At 54.3% G+C, this 10,343-nt stretch overlaps 2 long non-coding RNA genes across 2 annotated transcripts; one reads left to right on the plus strand and one right to left on the minus strand.

Moving 5' to 3' along the window:
• The first annotated feature begins 640 nt into the window (after positions 1 to 640).
• On the plus strand, positions 641 to 5,172 carry LOC135323228 (uncharacterized). The gene is made up of 3 exons (XR_010384500.1): positions 641 to 883; positions 1,456 to 1,713; positions 2,771 to 5,172. It is a non-coding gene; the product is annotated as an uncharacterized LOC135323228 (long non-coding RNA).
• Positions 2,075 to 3,296, minus strand: LOC135323227 (uncharacterized). Its single transcript, XR_010384499.1, has 2 exons — positions 3,157 to 3,296; positions 2,075 to 2,622 (listed from the first exon to the last, which is right to left on the minus strand). It is a non-coding gene; the product is annotated as an uncharacterized LOC135323227 (long non-coding RNA).
• Positions 5,173 to 10,343: the final 5,171 nt, after the last annotated feature.

Here is a 10,343-nt window from a genome sequence, read left to right on the forward strand (position 1 = left end):
GTGTCAGAGTTCCCAAACCACCAGGAACGCTGCGCGGATGCTCTCGGGACAGGCGTGTTGATGCAGGCCAGCAGGTGGCAGTGTGGATGGTTCAACGACAGCCAATTTTGAGGTTCGGGGCTGTGGGGCGAAGACACAGGCATCACTGTTTGTTCCTTTCACAGAAATCAGCGTGTAGTGGCCCAAGACGGGCCTGGAGGGAAGAACCAGCCAGGTGTGTGTGGCTCCCGGATGCGGGGTGTCTGCGTTCCCCTCAGGGCAACCCCCCACCCAGGCTGGAGGCTGCCCTTGGGGGATCCAGCTGCTGCTCGCCCTTGACCCCCACCTGCCCTCCAGCCTGCCCGCCCTATGGCCTCCTGTCCTGAATCCCCGAAACAAGCCCTGCCTTTCCTCTAAACCTCTGACAGCCTCCTGGGGCGCCAGCTCCTCTGAACCACCCCGCAGCCCCTCCAGGCACATCTCCCATCACCCAGAGCTTGGTTCCTAGGATGGTGGCTGGAGATTTTAATGTCCCTGGAGTTGGCGGGGTCTGAGAACACTTGGGCTTCCTGGCCCTGGAAACTTAGGAGTTTCCGGGCATGAAAAGTGGAGTTGTGACATCCTGGGCTTTGAGGCCTGTCCCAGTGCCAAAGATCTTACAGCTTGGGGAAGCCTCTCTCTTTCAGTGCCAACACCCAGACCTCCAGGCCCATCGCGCTGCATGAGGGAAGTGAAGACCTTCCCTGAGGTGGCTGCAGCCAGCGTTCTGCAGAATGGATGGTTTGTTGGCCCTTCGCAGAGACCTCCCTCCAGGGCTCCAGACCCTGCTCCTCCTTGTCTGGCCATCGAGGGGGGCTCTGACCCCCCACCTCCATGGGAGAGCAGGAACCTCGCTCCAGTAGGGGTAGGTTAGCAAGCCCAGGTGGGCTTCACATAGACCAAGCCCCTTCCCCCTTCTGTGATTTTCCACTTTCCTGACTCCACTGAGTCACTATGCCCCTCCCGACGCCCTCGTTCTCCCTTTGAAGCACCACAGCACCTCTGCCCAGATCTGGCATGGAGCTCAGTTCCTTCCCGACGGGCAGAGCTCCAGAATCAAAGCTGTTTTTACCACTTTGACTGGCGTCCAAGTGCTGATCTTTGAGGTACTGGGAGCCTCTGATACGCTCACGTGGCCTCAGAGGTAGTCGTCCCTCCACACCCGTCACTCCTGCCCCCAGACCAGTCTGCCGACTGCTCCCCCATCCCTGCCCTGGACAAAGGCCTGGGGATCACAGCTGTGCGTGTGCTGGACAGAGTCGCTCAGAGAAGCCCCTGGCCCAGGCCTTGACGGGGCTCCTGGGGGATGCTGCTCTGGCTGGAACTCCAGCCAGCCCTGGGGTGGCCCTGCGGTGGGGAGGCTTGGGGCACAGTGGGGGAGCAGGGTGCTGGAGACAGGTGGCCCCTGAGGCTTGCTGTGGCTCTGTGTTTCCACAGACTCCGCGAGGTTTGCTGTCAGAGGGGCTGTGTGTTTGCATAGCTCGTGTCACCACCCCCAGCCAGACTTCCCGGTGGAGGCTGGCCTGGCTTCCTGACGACGATCTGCTGAGTCAGGTGTTGAATGGGAACCTGCTTGTGAAAAGATTCCTGGAATGAGTCAGCACATGTTGGACATGTGAGAAAAGAAGCCTTTGTGGAGGCGGGAGACCCACACCCCAGCACACACACAAGCTCCTGGAGGGGTCTTGGGCCCAGGTAAGCCCACCAGTCCCCTAGTCTAGCCCCAACAAAAACACCCACGGTGTGCCCTCCCCCACATATACCTTTCACAGAGGTGCACCTGATCCCCCTCCCGTGGCACCACCCAGGCCTGGACTCTCCCTCCAACCTCACCCCTACCAGCTTTTTCAGGCCAACGCCTCCTCCCCATCCTTCCCCTCTGCTCCCACCCCCATGGTCTCAGAGGGAAGGGACCTGCAGGTCCAGGCCACCTGCCCCCTGCCCGCCCCAGGTACTGAGGGCAGTCCTCACCCCAGTGTGCTAGGAAACAGACAATGGTCCCCTTTTTATTTCTTGTGTTTTAATTCAGATTACAAACAATCAACAAACATAAAAATAAAAGGATAGCAAAATGCTTTATTAGAAATTTTAATAAGAATTTAAGCACAGAAAGCCTCTTTCTACTTTTATCAAGTGGTTTTAAAGCACAGACATCACTAAAGATGAAAGAATACTGCCCTGGGGCCTTTTGGTCATGCGAGTTGGTCCAGGTGCTGGTGGCAAAATACTGGGATCTGGTCACCTGATGACCATTTCCGGGGCGGGGGCGGGGGGGCGGCAGAGCGGCCAGGGTGGCTCTGCCCCCTTTTCATCCTCCGATGGCTTGCTTCGCCTGTCAGTTTTTCCTTTTGCCTTTTTTGGGTGGTAAATGGGAAATTCCTGAGCCTCCACCGTGTCAGGTAGAGCAAACAGCAGCGACAGAGCCGCGTCTGCTGAGAGGGGACGCCCCCGGCGGCCGCGTGGGAACACCCCGAAGCCCCGCCCATGTCACTGTTGCGCCAGCCTTCCGGCTGTCACTCTTCGCCGTCATCCTTCCGTTCTCTTCCTCTTTCAGTCATTGCGGGCATCGCTGGGAGTAGTTGATGAGGAAAGACGAAGTCATTCCTAGGACGACGAAGTAGCAAAATGTCTCAAGATAACAGCAAAAATTAGGCGGGGCCCGTGGGCCACGCAGTATGTGCGAGCCAGGACGCGCTTTGTTTTTGTTTTAGTTTAGAAACAAAAGTAACCTTATGTTCCCTTTGTGTTTGAGAGAGCGGCACCTGGAATGCTAAAGGGGCACCCGAAAGTGACGTTGGACCTGCGCCCCCGACGGCGACCGGCAACGCAGGGAGGAAGCGGGACCGCCCCCCGCCCCCTGCGGACTGCAGCCGGGTGCGTGCGCGCGCCGCGGGGCAGCGGGAAGGGGAGGGGCCGGCTCAGAGCCACCCACCCGCGGGGAGCCAGATGAGCCGAGAGGCTGTCGCCTCCAACCCCGGGGACCACTGAGGGTCTTGGGAGGGCCAGGGCCCGGCTGAGGACCAGGCCCACCCTCCTGCCTGGGTATGTCCGTTCGCCTGGGAGGAGACCCCCGCATGGAGGCCCTCTGAGTCTTCGTCTGAATGCAGAGACTCAGGCACCGCCAGCCCCGGCACAGACCTTCGGTGGGCCAGAGCCCAGGAGACAGTCCTTGGATGAAGGGGCTCCTTGTAGGGCCCTCTGCCAAACTCCCACGGAGGATCTGCTCCAACACTGCCTTCTCCAAGAGGCAAGTGTTAACGACAGGCAGACAGACAGTGACATACTGTCTGACCTTTTACAAAGGTGCCGGAGCAAGCCAACAAAAAAAGGGAAGTCTTTTCAGCAAATGATGCTGCAATAACCAGACATCCACATGGAAAAAATGAACCCTAATGTCACATCATGCACAGAACTTAACTTGTGACACACGGTAGATTTAAATGTGAAAGCTAGAATTGTAAAGTTTAGAGAAAAACAAAGGAAAATATCTTCTTGACTTAGTGACAGAGGCTTCAGAGGTCTCAGAAACCAAAAACCAGAAAAGAATAGAGAATTCAGAACTCACTGCGATGTGAAATGTCTGTTCATGAAAAGACACAGTTAAGACAGCCAATCAGCAAGCCACATTATGGGAGAAAATATTTGCAAAACTAATACCTGACAAGGACTGGTCTCCAGACTAAACAAAGAGATACCACTGCTTCAAAATAAAAAGTCAAACAACCCACTTGGAAAACTCCGTCCTAGTTCACTTTTGCTTTTTTGACCACGTTTGGATAAGGGCCAGCCAAAGCAAGGACATGAATACAACTGTCTTTTAAAGAATCAAGTCCATGGCTTGGTGTTTGTCACCAGTGCACCTCAATGAGGAAAGCCACCCCACCCAAGAGAGTACATTGGGAGCTGTCATTAACTGAAGGACATAAAACAGAAGCATCCAGATTAAGCTAGTGTATTACATCTTGGGCAGAAATTGGAATATGTGCTTTTTCAGATGTAACATTTTAATTGCCTACATGAGAGAAAGTTACATAAAATGTACACTAACCTCATTACTATTCAGTTATCAGATATTGTCCCTGCAACATGACTGAAGCTGGCAGAGTGAGGGGTGCCTGCCCAGAATTACCAGAAGTGTGAAAGTCATCTTTGGCAACATGATTTGCAACACAGAGGTTTACGTGTTCCCATTAATTAGACCAACTACACTTTTGCTATCTTAATCAAGGGTTTAAACGCAGGGAGGGGTATTTGAAAATTCCTGTTCCATGTAATAGTTCAGTTTACATGCCCTTGTGGAAGTTACCTGTGACAGTACATTTCTAATAAAATACCACTGTTAGCAAAATTTTTTTTAAGTTAAAACAACCAATTTTTTAAAATTGACAAAAGATTTGTTCTCAAAAAAGAAAAAAAAAAAAGTGCTTAGTGTCGTTCATCCTCACGACAGTGCAGATTAAAACCACAGTGAGATACCACTTCACGTCTGTTAGAATGGCAACAATTTTTTTTAAGTGCTGATGAGGATGAAGAGAAATTGTAACCCTCATAGGCTGTTGGTTGCATGCAAACTGAAAGCCCCAGTGGAAGATCTGTCAGCTTTTGGTGAAGCTAAACGGTGCTACCCTTTGTCCCAGTCCTGGATGTCTGCCCAGAGAAATAAATACATATGTCCACGCAACGACTTCAAAAAGCATGTTCACAGCAGTTTTATTCACGATAGCCAAAAACTGGAGTCAGCCCAAGTTTGTCAATAGGGCGGATGAACACCGATGTGTCTAGTGGGGTGCTACTTAGCGAGATCAAAATGACAAACTACTGGTGCACGAAACAACACAGATGAGTCTCAGAAGCATAATAACTGAAGAAGCTTTACAGAAGAGTGTGTACTCTGTGATTCATTTACATGACGCCTACAACAGGCAAAACTACAGTGGAGAACATCAGAACAGTGGGTACGTCTGGTCATTAGGGTGGACATGAAATGGGAAGGGCGGGGGGCACCCTGTGGGGTGATGGACGCGTCTGTCTGGATAGCATCTTGGCTCACACAGCGACATGTCTTCGCTAAAGCTCAGCAAAGGTATGATTAGGATTTATGTACTTCATTGTAAATTTAACATTAAAAATCTGTAAACAAGTACTACACGCAAATAGTCTGTGTGCTTAAGTATTTGGGGGGCAGTGTGCTTACATTTGCAATTTAATAAGAATAGGGCTTTACTATAATGGTGTAGTATAAGGAGCACCTGTAAATCTACCTCCAGCACCAAAACTGGAGCATTTCCAGAAATTGCATCTATTCCTGTGCTTCTCCGGGTCCTGCTACCCAAGATGTGCAGCATCTTCTTGCTTTAAAGGATTCCCCTCCCATGTTTGTATACTGTGATATGTGTTCATAAGACGTTTATATGTCTAACAGTAAGACAGACTGATGGATGTAACTGTTAATGGCAGGATTTGGGTGGTGTTCACTGGAAAATTACTTCCACTTTGCTGCGTTTGAAATTATCCATTAAACAAAATCCTGAAGGCAGGAGTCTGGTCTTCAGGTTGTCCACCCGGGATTCGTCCCAGGCGAGGGTCCTGGGACGCTGGGCTTCGCGAGCGGGGCCAGCCGGACCGAGCCCCAGGAAGCTGCTGGGAACCCCGTCCCTCCCTTCCCCCATCTCGAGCGCGCACCCGACGGACCCGCCCTCCCGACCACGGGGGCCCCGCCTGCCCGCCGCGACCCCGCACCGCATCTCCCGGCACGTGACCAGGCCTGGCCTGTCAGCGGGACAAACCGCGGCGTCTGTGATTGGGCCATGGGTGGGCACATGACCATAACCGGCCAATCAGAGCCCAGGGATGTGCGTTTGAGGCGGAGCCAGGGCCGTACTCTCAGAGGGGCTCACGGGTATATTCGGTGCGCTGGTGTACGTTGGAGTATTGGGGGCGCTCGGTTGGGGAGCCGGGAGGGGGCGCCAGGAGCCCAGAGAGCCATCGAGACGCGAGGGGCCTCCCGAGGGTCGTTGCCGCCCGGCGCCTGCTTGGTCCATCGGGCCCCTTGGTGCATCCACCAGAAGGGCGACTTGGGCTAGGCCACAGGGTCGGAGACTGTTCCGCTACTCGGGAGGGAGGCTCGGGAGCGCGAATCCGGAGCGGGGTCGGTGGCGTGCTCAGTCCCGGGCGGCATGGTCCTGACTCGCCAGCCCCGTTAAGCCCGGCCCAGGAGACCTGCCCAGAGACAGGCAGTGTAGACATCAGGCCTCCCTGGCAGGCCCACCACGCTGTGGCCACTACGACGTGACAAGGACGCGCCCCTGGAAGGGTTGTTATCCGTTCATCCACTGAAGGAGATCTTGGTTACTCCTAGTTGGGGGCAATTCTGAACAGATCTGCTAAAAACATCTGTATGAAGTTTTTGTGTGGATGTAAGTTTTTGACTCAGCTGGGTGAAGACCTAGGAGCATGTCTGAGTTCAGGCAGCTCTAGCAGAACACCATAGACCGGGTGGCTTCAACAACATTTATTTCTCACGGTCTGGGGGCAGGACGTCCAGGATTGAGGTGCCAGCAGGCAGATCACGTGTCTGGTGAGGGCTGCTTCCGGACTTGCAGAGAAGGGCTTCCTGTTGTGTCCTCGCTGGCGGAGAGCAGGGTGAGAGCGAGCTCTCAGGCCACTTCTTAGAAGAGCACAAATCCCTCTGCCCTCAGGACCAAATCACTTCTCAAAGGCCCCCTCCTCACACCGTCACACTGGGGGCTGGGGTTTCAATATAGGAAGGTGGTTTGGAGGGGCCGGGAACCCACATTCGGTTGATAGCAGAGCATGACTGCCAGCCTGTGTAGCACGGTGTAGCCCCTGGGACCCTGTGGAACCAGGGCATCACCCAGCAGCTGTCCAGGTCATGGTCTTAGCCACTGCACGTTCTCCGCTGCGCCCACTGGTGCTGTAGGCTTGGGGGTGTAACCCCATCACCAGAAGGAAATGCTCTTTTAACTGGTAACAGAATAGACTGAATCTGTTGTCTTCAAGACAGGCATCAGATGCTTTTCTGCACCTGTCCAGGTAATAGATCTTTTTCCTTTACTCTATGTATGGGAGGAAGTGCATTGATGTGTCTGGTGTTAAACCAGAGAAATCCAGACCGTGAGGTCTATGTCTCACTTATAATTGGGTCCAGTGACCTAGTGTTTTATTTCAGAGGTTTAGCACCCAAGTTTCTGAGCGAAAGAAGCCCCTTATATTCTCTTCCTGTTTGTCTGATTAGAAGCCAGACGCACCGAGCTGGGCACATCCCACTCTCCTCCACTTTCTGGAACATTTTGTCCAAAACAGGAATTAACCGGTCCCTGGAAATGGGGTGGGACTCACTCAGAAAGCAGCCTGGGCTCCAGGCTGGGGATGGGGAGGGCTCCAAAACCGCTTTTTAGTCTATTCCTGCTCTTTGCTTTATTTTGCCTTTCTTTTTGTCATTTCATGATTTTCCAGAAATTTACCTGCTTCGTTTAGGTTTCCAGTTTTATTGGTTTATAAGGGTTTCTCGTTCTGTGATTTTTCCGTCTGTGTGTCTGCAGTTCTCTCTTGGGCATCTGATTTGCAGCATCTTGCTTTTTTCCTTCCTTCTTGCTGGGGTGCTTTCATCTGATTATTCTTGGCAATGAACCAGCTTTGGTTCCCCCTCCACACCCCGCTTCTTCCACTGATCTCTGCCCTTTTACATTTCTTTTTGTATTTTCTCCTTGTTTCCTTGGGTTTGCTCTGAATCAGACTGCATTTCTGGAACCTACGCTTAGTGAGTGCAGAGCCAGTCTCGAGACAGCTACGTCACTGCAATGGCTTCCGGCACTCTGACGGCTGACGCTTGGCAGTGTCTGTGCGTCCTGCACAGGGTGAGACCTGCACAGCAGCTTCCTACCCCGCCCCATGCCCCCAGGCAGCTGTTATGAGGCCCGTTTGAGAGCATTCCACGTCTAGCCTTGATTTGACCCCAGAATCCTCAGCTCCTGCCCCAGTGCCCAGGGCACCCCTCCTAGAAGCCTCCCAAGGAAACAGGCTTGGGGCCAGGGCTGGGTCCCTCATCCACACATCCTCTGCTGGCTGAGATGGTGTCTTCTGGCAGGAGCCCTGCTGGAGGGACCCTCTTCTGTCAGAGGCCCCCTCCCTTTCAGGGACTGGTCCATAGGACCTTCCAGGTGTGTGACGGGAACCCCAACCTACTTGAGGCGGGCAGACCTGTGAGGCCTCGGGGAAAGGAGTGGTACAGAAGTGCCTGCGGCTGCCAGCTCACTGGATGGCACCAGTGGAGGCCCTGCTCACCTGGGGCAGAAACTCGGCCCAGTGACTCACTGCCGAGTCACACAGCAGAGATCCACAGGCAGGTGGTCTGAGCTCTCCCAGCCGGCTGGCCACCGGACACACGGGGTAGCCACGAGAGACAGGACACCCGAGGCCAGGGACAGACCAGGGAGGGGAATCTGGAGGTCACCCCAACCTCCTTTTGTCCGGGCCAGAACCCCAGATGCCCCAGTCGTGGCGTCACCCCCTGCGCACAGGTGCTGTCCCTGGCACCTCGGACGTCATCTACAGCCCTGCCATCCTCAGGGCCAGCAGAAGGGCTCTCTAGGGAGCCGGGAGGGGCGGGGAGGGGCAGGAGCAGGACTGGATCCCGACTAGAGGACAGCCTTACCCTGCCTGGCTGGAGATGACAGTGGACAGAGGGTGGTGGGGCTCTGGCGCTGGGCCAGGGGCAGAGAGGAGAGGTGACAGGGCCTGGAAAAAGTATGTTGGGCCCTCACAGAGGTTACCACCAGAGAGCCTCCCATTCGTACTGGAGCAGGGTTGAGGGGAAAAGGGCGCTGCCCTTGGATTCCAGAAGAGGCTGCAGGGACCTGTTTCCTGTCCAGGAGTAGGGCTTGGGGCCACTTTGGGGCCCTCTTGAGTCCATCGGCCGTGGGTGACAGCAGGGTGAGCTCCAGGAAGCATCTGCTCTTTCTGGGTCCACCTGAGCCAGGGATTCAGGCTTAGAAGTAAACCGGGAACCACAAAAAGGGGGTGAGAAGCTTGGGTTCAAAGATCAGAGTCGACTTGCTTCCAGGGAGAGGTCCAGCCTGCTCTGCAAGACTAAGCTGCCTCAGGCCCTGCTGCCCCTCTGGTGCTGAGGACCCACTGGGGCTGGGGTAGGGGTGGGGAGCTCCTGAGCTGGGCCTGGAAACAGAGACCAAAGACCTGAGCTGTACCCAGCCCTGGTGGCCTGTGCCCCTGCACCCTGCAGCTCTGAAGCTGGGGCTCCAGCTGTCAGATCCCAGGCAGCCCCGGCCTGGCAGGGGGACAGGCAACGCTCACATTTGTGGGGTCCTTAGTACCCCCAAGGCTGGCACAGCAGACCCTGCCATCCACCTGGCCTCCTCATTGCCGGTGGATGCAACCGGTGTTCCAGGTTCTTGTCCCGTCCCAGAAAGAATTCAGAGACAAGACGTAGTGTTTAAAAAAAGTAAAGTGAGGATTTATTAAAGGATGGATGGTACACTCTCAAGGGGAGAGCGGGCAGGCTCAGGTGAGCAGCTGTCCTGTTTCTTTGACAAGTTAGTTACACTGGGTGTAAAAATGAATGGGTGGAATATTCATTGGGGAGGGAAGGGTTTGGGGTCGCATTCCCTGATTGTCATCCCAACTCCACCTTCGCAAAGGGTGGGGGGGGGTTGTCCTTATTTAGTCTGGGTTGGAAGTGTCATGGCGTAGGTACATGATGGGTGCTTTTAATCTGCAAGGCTAATTTTATTGAAATGAGGGCATAATGAGCAAAAGGTTACATTCGGACACTGGAAATTCTCACCTTTTCTTACCTTTCTTTGTTGGTCTCCAGGCCACTCATCACCCCAAAAGGTGTGACCCCTTATCAGCCCAAAGGTTCCTGCTTTTCTTTCTCTGCCCAGGGACCCCTGGTGCTCACATGATGTGTGGTTTTCTGCATTTGGCTTGTGCCCCTCCTTTCTGCCCACTCCTGCCCTGTGGTCTGTGTCCCCCTTTCTCCACTCATATCTAGCTATCTGCCTGCTCTAACATTCCGAGCTCACAGCCTTACCGGACCTGGTGATACTTAGGGCTGGGTCATTCTTTGTTGGGGGTTGGGGGGCCACCCCGTGCCCTGTAGGATGTTGGGAACATCCCTAACCTCCACCTGTTAAAGCAGGCATCCACCAGCAACACACCCACGAGGTGCCAGTCAACTCCTGATGGTGACAACCAGTCATTGCCAAATACTCCCCACCAGTTGAGATCCCTGGTCTCCAGCAGCCCTGCCCAAGGGAACTTTCTGGGACAATGGAAATGCTCTGCTC

The sequence above is a fragment of the Camelus dromedarius genome, chromosome 16 (assembly GCF_036321535.1).
Source record: "Camelus dromedarius isolate mCamDro1 chromosome 16, mCamDro1.pat, whole genome shotgun sequence".
In the NCBI taxonomy this organism is placed as follows: Eukaryota; Metazoa; Chordata; class Mammalia; order Artiodactyla; family Camelidae; genus Camelus; species Camelus dromedarius.